The sequence below is a fragment of the Osmerus eperlanus genome, chromosome 12 (genome assembly GCF_963692335.1).
Source record: "Osmerus eperlanus chromosome 12, fOsmEpe2.1, whole genome shotgun sequence".
NCBI lineage: Eukaryota > Metazoa > Chordata > Actinopteri > Osmeriformes > Osmeridae > Osmerus > Osmerus eperlanus.
In genome coordinates, this window is record NC_085029.1 from 13842531 (window position 1) to 13852643 (window position 10113).

The window sequence follows — 10113 nt, forward strand, 5'->3', positions numbered from 1 at the left end:
CCGAGGAAGAGCACAACACCTCGTCCAGTCTGCTGAGGCAGAAGCTCCCCAGCGAGATGCGGATGCACTCAACAAGGAGTGAGGAGTCAGGTGGCTGAGCGGGGGGATGTCCCTGTACTTACTGTACGTCGCTCTGGATAAGAGCGTCTGCTAAATGACAAAATGTAAATGTAATGTAACAAGGTTCTACACTTCAACACACCCACACACACGGCACATGCGCGCACACACACACACACACACACACACACGCAGGCATACAAAAAAAACCTTCACATGAACAGGAGACCAAGGTAATTGGGAACCCATATAATCCTATAAGCATGAGGAGGGCCAAACACGCAGGGTCTTCCTCACACACACACACACAGACACACACACACAGACAGAGAGTGGAGCCTCTCAGATACATTTGGAATCTAGGCCTGACTGAATGCTCACATAATGTACCATGAAAACTGCACACGCAACAAAGCTGTGCAGAGCTGCTGACATGCACTCTACACACACACACACACACGCGTTCATACACCCACCTACCCTCATACATACCGCCGAGCACGTACACACATATTTATAACACACACGCCATCCCTTTCCGTCTCTCTCTCTCACGTGTGTGATGTATGTGTCCTGTATGATGAATCGGACATAGAAGGTCGTTAGAGGAGGAGGAGGAGGAGAGAGGAGCGCGCTGGCCAGCGAGGAGCGGAGTGGTGCCCTTGGTACGTCAGGCTGCTGACGGATCTAATAGATCTCTGACACACTGGGAAAGAACAAGAGTCTCGCGCACACACACACACACACAGGCGGGCCTCTTTGGATCCGCGTGCACACAGAACACACAGACGGGCCAATGGTTTAATGGCCCCCGGCCCCGTTCACGGTTAAGCCGGGAAAGAAATAGCCTCGCTTCGTCTTTTTAAAGAAGCTTCTAACACACAGCCTTTTGACCTTCGTTTCTATAGGTACGACTCTGAGCCGCTCCCGAGGCCTGCGTCTATAGGGCTGGGAATGTTTCAGTGTGGTCCACTTCCAGTCGCTCTTAAGAAGAGTCCTTGGAAGTGGGTTGGGGGGGGGGGGGGAGATTGTGTTGTAGCAGGCGATCACTTACGGAAAATAACAAACGGTATGGGTCACTTCTATTCCCCTTTGCTCTCCAGTGGAGGCTGAAAAGTGAGCAGGGCGAACGGCGGGTCGCTCTGCAGCGAGAGAGCGAGTGACGCCAACAGGACCTGACAGCCGATGGTGAATTAATAATCGAACAGAAACGCTGGTGGCGTGTGGGGTTAGGACGGGCTGCACACACACACACACGCACGCACAAACACACACACACCCACACACAGCTGACGGAGACAGAGTCGGTGAGTAAGGAAACCAACAAGGACTGCTGTCCAGGCCAACAATCTGAATAAACCCCACAACAGTCAACAATAACAACAACAACTCTGCCACAACACTGCTAATGCTGCAGAGGTCAAATGAATTAGCAATACGGCTACTATGGGTCAAAGGAATTAAAGCTGCAGTGGTTCATGTAATGAGCCTGAACATACTGCTAGCAGAGTCCCATGGTATTAGCCACCGTGTGCTGTGCATGGTAATAAAGGTAGCATTGTAGCCTAGATACTGTTCAAATACACAGGATCCTTAAGGCTCCAGGCAACAGAAAGCTGATTATAATGACTTAACCCTAAGACTAGACCCTCAGGTGCAGACTCTTCTGTACGAAATGTTACCGCGGAGAAGCCTGTTCTGGGTGTTACACAACGATGGGAAACACAGCGACTCCAGTCCAGTACAGTAGAGAAAGCAGGCCAATGAAAGAAAACCACCACCTGTTCAAATCCAGTGCATCACGGTTTTAATGAGCCGGGCACATCACAGGGCCATGTCAGGACTATCACCCCTCCGCTGTCCTCCACCAAGACTCTGGGCGAAGCTGCTGGATGGAAGCACGTAGCAGCTTCAGAGAGGCGGCTCGTCGAGGAAGGCACAGATGAAGATGCTACGGCGTATACAGGCCGGCTCACAGCGGGGGGGGGGGGCGCTTGAGCGCGATGCACTGAAACTTTAATGAGGGAAGGTGAGTGGGTGGAGGCAAGGAAATGCATATATCTCACAAGCCTTAGCGTGTGTGTGTGTATGTGTGTGTGTGTGGGGGTGGGTGTGCCTGACTGCTTAGGCTTTCTACCGTATATAAAATCTTCCTGCGTGGGAGAAGAAAAGTGCACGTGTGTGGGTCGATGTCCCCACTCCTGCGTATCAGTGACGGTGTCACCGGAGGGAAGTGGGTGACAGGGGAAAAGGGAGGTTTTATTTTCTCAATGACAGTCACTGGCGGTTTTGGGTCGAGGGAATGAAAGACGCAAAGAATCCTGGTGGTTTTGCCCAGGCACCCTGCAGGGGGGCTCCACTTGTCAGCAGAGAAGACTCTGTGACATTTCTGCTCCCGTCGAAAAGGTCAGCCTTTAATTATCTCAAATGCCAGCGAGCATGCACCTGCAAAAAATAGGCCCAGAGATGATCTGCATGTGTGAGTGTGTGAGTGTGTGTGTGTGTGTGTGTGTGTGTGTGTGGAGAGGTAGCTGAGTTCTCGCTGCCTTCCAGATACACACACTGACCACTGCTGCCTGCTCAGCACTAGACCATCTGTCATGTCTCTCTCTCTCTCTATCTCTCTCTCTCTCACACAAACAAACACACACACACACACACAGCATTGATATCAGTGTCAGATCATCAAATAAATTTAACCATTTCCAGAATCTCCTTCTATTCCAAGAATCACCAGACCACAACAAACATAAAATGATTGACGCATCAATGACAGAAAGACAGGCAGGGTCACACATGAATCCCAGGCAATCCCATTTAGCTGTATAGGCCAGATGTCCTCTTCTATATGGTTTGAGTGTGTTGCAGTTCTTTTCCATATATGAACATATTCTATAACATTCTATTTTGGAAATATGTCTTGAAGTTGTTGATGTACACGCAGCAATTTCCTGTGTAAGTGGAATGCGGCAGAATATGACTGCATGTGGTGTTTATGTTTCAGCCGCACATTGATATCCTGCTGCAGGGGTCTGTATTTGCAGGCAGGGGATACGCTTACAGAATTCACAGGTCGCCATTGAAACAAGCGCGCCCACACTGCCTCGCACCCGCGAAAACACACCCACTACTCCCATTCACACACACATTCACACCTCTCAAAAGGCACACACACACACACACAGTCACCTACTCACCTCCACACAGAGAGACAAAGGGCCATATATCATGCGTGTTCGGCGCTCCTTGTGTCTAGGTTTTTCCGGCATTTCTCTCTGGCTTTGAGAAAACATGTAGGGCTGGTCCCTCTATTGACACAGCTGGCTCCATGGAAAGGATTGCTTAATATGAAATATGAAGAGAGCAGGGAGGTGAGAGGGAGAGGGGAGGTGAGAGGGAGGGAGGGAGACCGAAGAGAAAGATAATGTACCAGCACAGAGAGAAAGCTTAAGGCTAAATGCACCATGGATAGAGGGAGGGGGGGGGGAATGTCTTGGGTATAGACTAAAGACTAGAGTAAAAAAAAGTTGAGAAGAGAAGTGACCAATGGACTGAAGAACAGATTGAGAGACTTTAGTGCGCCAGACAAAAGTGAACTAAGCCACCGAGCAAAACAACCGAGCGAGGAGAAAAGAAAGAAAGAAAAAGAAAAATGCTCGGGAGACGAAGAAAAGATTGCGGGCTTCCTCGACACGTGTGTGCCGTGCTCCATTGGGCTGGAGTTGCGGTCTCTTTTAGCATCCCCCCCCCCCAGTCAGCCAGTCAGCCAAACAGTGAAACTCTCCCTTCTATGGGTACACCCCAAGTCTCCAGAAGGTTCCTCCCCCTTCTCCAGGAACCATGAGGGGGGAGGGGACGAGGGACAGAGACTAGTATTGGGACACAGCTAATCTCCCCTCCTCCTAATCAGTCATGGCCTTTTAAAAGCGGAAAGCGTTCATCTTATCTTGAGCTGATTCAGCTAGTTGCATTTCGACAATCATCCGTCAACTACGCAGATAAAACTTTGCAAGAGAGCTTACAGTAGCTCGTTTACGTCACTTACTGCATCGAACTGACGTGCGGCAATATTGTGCAACCCATTTATTGTGGGGCTAGTTCTGGGAAATGAAGAGGCTACTTGTGAGTGCAACAGGACATTAAGATATCCTCGACGGAATGAGCGTGCGAGTGTGTGTCTGTGAGAGACCCGGGCTCCTCCTTCTACATCCTGACACACATCTTCCAGCTATCTATCACTTCCAGGAAGAGGGCTTCAGTGGTGCAAAGTGGAGGGGCTTCCCCCCCAGTCACACCACACAGGAGGCCCCTCTCCTAATCAAGTCCACGTTTCGGAGCCCCTTCTGCCAGACTCAACACTCCCCCCATCCATGGACACACACTCATGGAAGAGTTGACGCACAGGCACACACACAAAAGAAAGAACTGTACAAACACAGACACATGCGTGCACACAATGGTTCAAACATACACATGTTGACACACACACACACACACTGTGAGAAGCCCGTTCTCTGGAGAGACAGCTACTTCAATCTCCAATCTCATCTGAAAGAGGTCCACAGCTGGCTGAAGAGGATGTCCAGTTTATTTCTTATGCCTCTTATAGTGTGTGAGTGTGTGTGTGTGTCTGGCTCCCTCTGCACACGGTCCTGATCATGAGGGTGACTGAACATGAAAACGTGTACCTTACTCCACCGCTGTTCCATTACTGAGCTGACAATGGTACGCAAAACCCTTTGGCAGATTTCAACACATAATATCAAATGACACAATGGATGACGCACTAAAGCACAGGGCCCCTTCCTGTTTATGTCACTTATTACCTGATCAAATATGACCCTGTCCTGGGAGGTGACATCCACCCTGGCCTGTATTGCCAATACTGGGTTCTTGCGTTGCTGGTCAGTGTTCCAGCCTGCGTGGATTTCAGACGCCTGATGTTGAAACAGAAACTGCTTCTGGAAACAGAAGTAGGATAGCTGTAATAGGAAGTGTTTTAAGATTGGGTCAATTGGAATGATTGTACTTCATTACTTCCAGCTCTCCAACACATCGGTGCAGCCCTAACTGTTAAGAGTTCCACCCCTAGTCTGTGTGTGTAAATGTGTGTGTAATCGCATGTGCCAATGAGAGTGTGCATCTGTGTGTAAACATAGGTGCCATTGTGTGCGCGCGTGTCTGTGCATGCCTGTGTGTATATCAGTGTGTGTGTGTGCCAGAGTGTGTGTGCATGCCAATGTGTGTGTATGTGTGAGCATGCCAGTGTGTGTGTGTGTGTTTGTCGGTGGGTGTACTACGTGTAGGTTTTGTGCGTCGCCCCTCATCAGTGCCCTGTTAAAGAGGGTGACAAGTGTCCCACGGCACCACAGGCTCCTCGGTGTTCAAGTGCTGTTGTTGGGCATTCTCTCTGGTTGAAAAGCAGCCAGAGCTTGCCAAGCTACATGTCACATGGACTGCAGAAGGCTTATTTTAAGGCTTGTTTACTGCCAGCGTCTTGGAGTGGTTTCAGGTCCAGAGCAATTCAACTGAATTCAATTACAAGACGACTCGAGTTTGTGTAGCGGAGGGTGCAGTGTGTGTAGCCTGCACAATGAGTGTGTGTGTGCGTGTGTGCGTGTGTGTGTAGAAGGTCTAGTTGCTTGGCAGAAAGGGTGTGCGTGTGAATATGTGCGTGCTTGAATGTGTATGGAAAACGAACAAGTAATCTGGCAGACAGACAGTGTGCCTGTCTAAGGTGTCGGGTGTGTGCGTCTCAAAACTGGTGTGTGTGTGTGTATGTGGGGACACACACACACAACGCACGTAGCCCACACGGGCCTTCATAATGCACCAACAATATTAATACACCTCATGACCAAACCTCAATATTAAAATAGAAAAACAATCCCTGACACTGCCCTGGGGTTAGGTTGGGCCAGATCTACAGGATCCAAATATACGCAAATAATTTGTCTGCGGGGATGAAAGAATGGCCTCTTTGTGAGGGTTTATAGGATTCATTTCTCTCTCGTTCCTGGAGCCTTTACTTAGGTCTCTGACATCAGACTATCTCATGTCATCGATGCACTATCGAGTGTGTTAGCAGACCGCAGCCCCAGGCAGGCTCCATGTCACCATGCAAGCTCTAGTATTTACATGCCTCATGCCACCCGTCATTCAACCATGCAGGACGGCAGAACAGAACAGTATGTGGGGCATGTCGGCCCGGCCTGGAGGGTCATGTCTGTGTGCACGTGACTGAGGGACTTTGGTTGAGAGTGTGAGTGTGTGTGTGTGTGTGTGAGTGTGAGTGTGTGTTAACATGTAGCTCGGAAAGCGCATGCAGGATGTGGGTGTATGCTGTCGGCAGTGTGTGCACGTTTGTTTTGTGCTAATCTGTGTGTATGTGTGTTCCTGTGTGTGTGTGTGCCTGTGTGTGTGTGCCTGTGTGTGCGTGCCTGTGTGTGTGTGCGTGTGCATGTGTGTGTGTCTGTTGTTGAGTCGAGGAGGGTGGAGCCCGACAGAGGACACACACTAGAGGGCAAGGCTCCCTGACCTTGCTAGGATTCCCAGAACCAAACACACACCCACACACACACAGTGATGAATAAGCTCCTCTATCACACACTAGACACACGGGATAATGACAACTGCACACACACACACACACACACACAGTGATGAATAAGCTCCTCTATCACACACTAGACACACGGGATAACGACAACTGCACACACACACACACACACACACACACACACACACACACACACACGGGTGCTAACACACACACACACACACCCACACACGGGTGCTAACACACACACGGCAGCTGGATTTAAATGTCACACAAGCACAAGAACAGAAGATGTCCGCCGGGTGCGTACTTAAACTGTGCACGCGGTGCCATGTCAACACAACAGCTGGGCCCTCCCTCTCCTCTGAAAGCCTCACCTGATACATTCTGGTGGGGTGACCAGCCGCGATGATGATGATGATGATGATGTCGATGACCTCACACAGAGGAGGCAAGGGCAAACCTCTCACTTCTCCCCTCGCTCTCGCGACACCATCGCCGCGGCAACCCAAGAGCTGCTCTCCCACCCAGGAAATGGAGGGAGACCGGAAATGAGAGAATGAGCGTGCGTGAGAGGGACCGTGGCTGTGCTCGAGAGTCGAGAATCGCGGGGTAATAAAACCCATCCTTTCAATCTCACCCATATACACCCTCACTCTGTCCCTCGCCTCGCACACACAATGAGGTGAATGAACAGATCCCATATTTCCTCTAGACGGCCTCTGCCTGCCATAAAACTCTCATTTAAAAATGCATAGGCTCCATAAGCTGCCAGGCTATCCATTAGCAGTATTACAGTGAAGCCAGAGCCACTGCAGGCTCCCATTAGGCTGCAGGGACCCAGAGAATCCCTCTCATTTGTCCTGTTCACATGCTACGTCACAGCACAGCCAGGGGCCTGGGAAAAAGTGTGTGTGTTTGTGTGTGTGTGTGTGTGTGTGTGTATGAGAGAGAGTGTGTATAGTGAGTGTCTACAGTCTCCGTGTGATCCCGTGTCTGTGGGTGTGTGTGCTCCCCTGCGGGTGTGTGTGCTCCTGTCTGTGTGTGGTTCAACTGGATGTGTGTGTGCACACGCCTGCTTTTGTGTGTGTGTGTGTGTGTGTCTGGCATGTCTTTACCCTCTGCCACTGAGAGGTGAAAAGTAATTGATTGGAGTGTTTCTAGGAGCTTCTCTCCTGTCCCCAGGGCTTAACAGATGAGTATTGATTGGTTAATTGATTGATTGGCATCTGGAAGACAGTGAGTCAACAACATCATCACTCTTCAGACGGGGGGAGGGGCTTCCTCTCTTTTGCTCCGCAGGGTGGACAGTAGATGTGATTTGTGATTTGTGGTGGGGGCCGCTACAAAGACACACACACACACACACACACAGGGCAAAACACATGCACGTGGTCACTCCACTGTTTCAAGTAACGATTTCACAAATTTAGCAAAAGGTTTTCTCCACACTGATGTAGCCTCCACTAGGATGAGAACCCACAGCCTAGCTGTGAAGGGAAAGAAAGAGAGGGAGAGAGAGAGAGAGAGAGAGAGAGAGAGAGAGAGAGAGAGAGAGAGAGAGAGAGAGAGGAGAGAGAGAGAGAGAGAGAGAAAAAGAGGGAGAGAGAGGAGGGGGGATAGGGAGGGAGAAAGGGAGGAGGGAGGGAGGGAGGGAGGGAGAAAGAGAGAGGAATGTAGAGAGTGGTGGGGGCGCTTCCGTCCCTGAGATGTAGATCAAAGCTGACAGCAGCAAATGTTAAGATTTCCCATCTGGACACGGACACACGCACACACGCACGCACGCACACAGAGTAGCGGAGAAAACGACACAAAACATGTAGTCACGAATGCTCAAGAAAACACCAACAATATTGTGAGTACAACTACTCATAAGGCAGAACCCCCTCAAAACATGCTAAAAACAAGAAGAGGAAAAGCCGCCTTTCTAGAGGAGGACCTGACCCGTTCGACAGCAGAGAGCCAGCCCCCTCCTCTCCATCCCCGGCTCTGACATTAACCTTGAGTGGAGCCACAGGACTGGATCAGCCGCTGTGACCTCAACCTCTCCCCTCCCCTCTCCCTCCAGCCGGAGAACACAAATGATAACAATCCTACTAGGACCCCCTTCCCTCCATACACCCTCCAGCTGCCGTTTATGTGTGTGTGTGTGTGTGTATGCACGCGTGTGTGTGTGTGTGTGTGTGTGTGTCATGAGCGCCATCGCCAGGATTAAATCACTCCATCAAAGGCTGTGTGATGCCACATGGGCCTGTGTCTATAGAAATCACCTGCCCCCATCTGCAGCCGAGGGCATCTGTTCTATCTGGGACGGTAATATCAGTAACTCCCCCTATATCCACCCCCCCCCCCCCCCCCCCCCCCCCCCCCATCTCACACTTGATTGTACAGGGGGGTCGCATTCTCGATTACAGCATCATTCACCCCACTCTGACGACCGCCTGTCTGGGTGTGAAACTGCACTGAGAGCAGTCATCAGGCAAACACAAACTGGTTTCTGGCACACAACAGAGATAGTGTTCCTGTTCTGAACACACAACTCCACTGGCACATTGGTCAAAATGTGGCCTGAAGGACGACATCTCAGTTCTCCAAAATAGAAGAAAAACAGTTTTCAATGCATTGTATTTTGCCATTATTGCCAGGGGAAGTACATCACTTCAGATGCGCTCACATTATACAGGGTTTCATCTACTCCCATCTCCTGCTGAAGGAAACATTGATCTGTCCAGAGTGTGCAGGCTAGTTTGTGTAGCGTTGATGGGTTGCTGGGTTAGATGACATCAAGTGCTGAGACATGAGCAGAAAGGCCCGGGCACATGTGGTCTGAGTCAGTTCTCATTGGCTTATAGAGAAAGAGAGAGGGGGGGGGGGGGGCAGAGAGAAAGAGAGAGGGGGGGCCGAGAAAGGGGCTGGGGGAGGGAGAGAGAGAGAGCAAGAGAAAGAGAGAGAGAGAAATGAGAGAGCAGTAATACAAAGAAGCATTTTAAAAATAAAACGGTTTGGACGGCTCCTTGAGGAAAACAAAAGGTACAAAGCATGATCAAATGAAGTACTGACCTAATTTTCTGCCACAGATAGAGAGACAGAGAAGAAGGGAAAAATCCTAAAGCAACATTTGAGCACGCCACAAAAATCAGGGAGAGACAATGTTTTCTGTCCCCATGAATAAGGATTCGTGTCAGCAGGGGGGGGGGGGGGGGGGGGGAGCAAAGACAACAACAAGGGCTTTAGATTTCATGTCCTGAATAAAACGTGTGTTTGAGTGTGCATGGTGTTATTCTGTCTCCGTAAATGTGCCTGGCTGTATGTCTCTTTTAATGTGTACGTGTGAGTTTCCATTGTGTGTTTCTCTGCGTGCGTGCGTATGTGTGCGTGCGTATGTGTGCGTGCGTATGTGTGCGTGCGTATGTGTGCGTGCGTGTGCATGTGTCCGCTCGTCTGCCCATGAGGCCTGTTACACTACCTTACTACCCCCTCTGAGTGTCCTTACG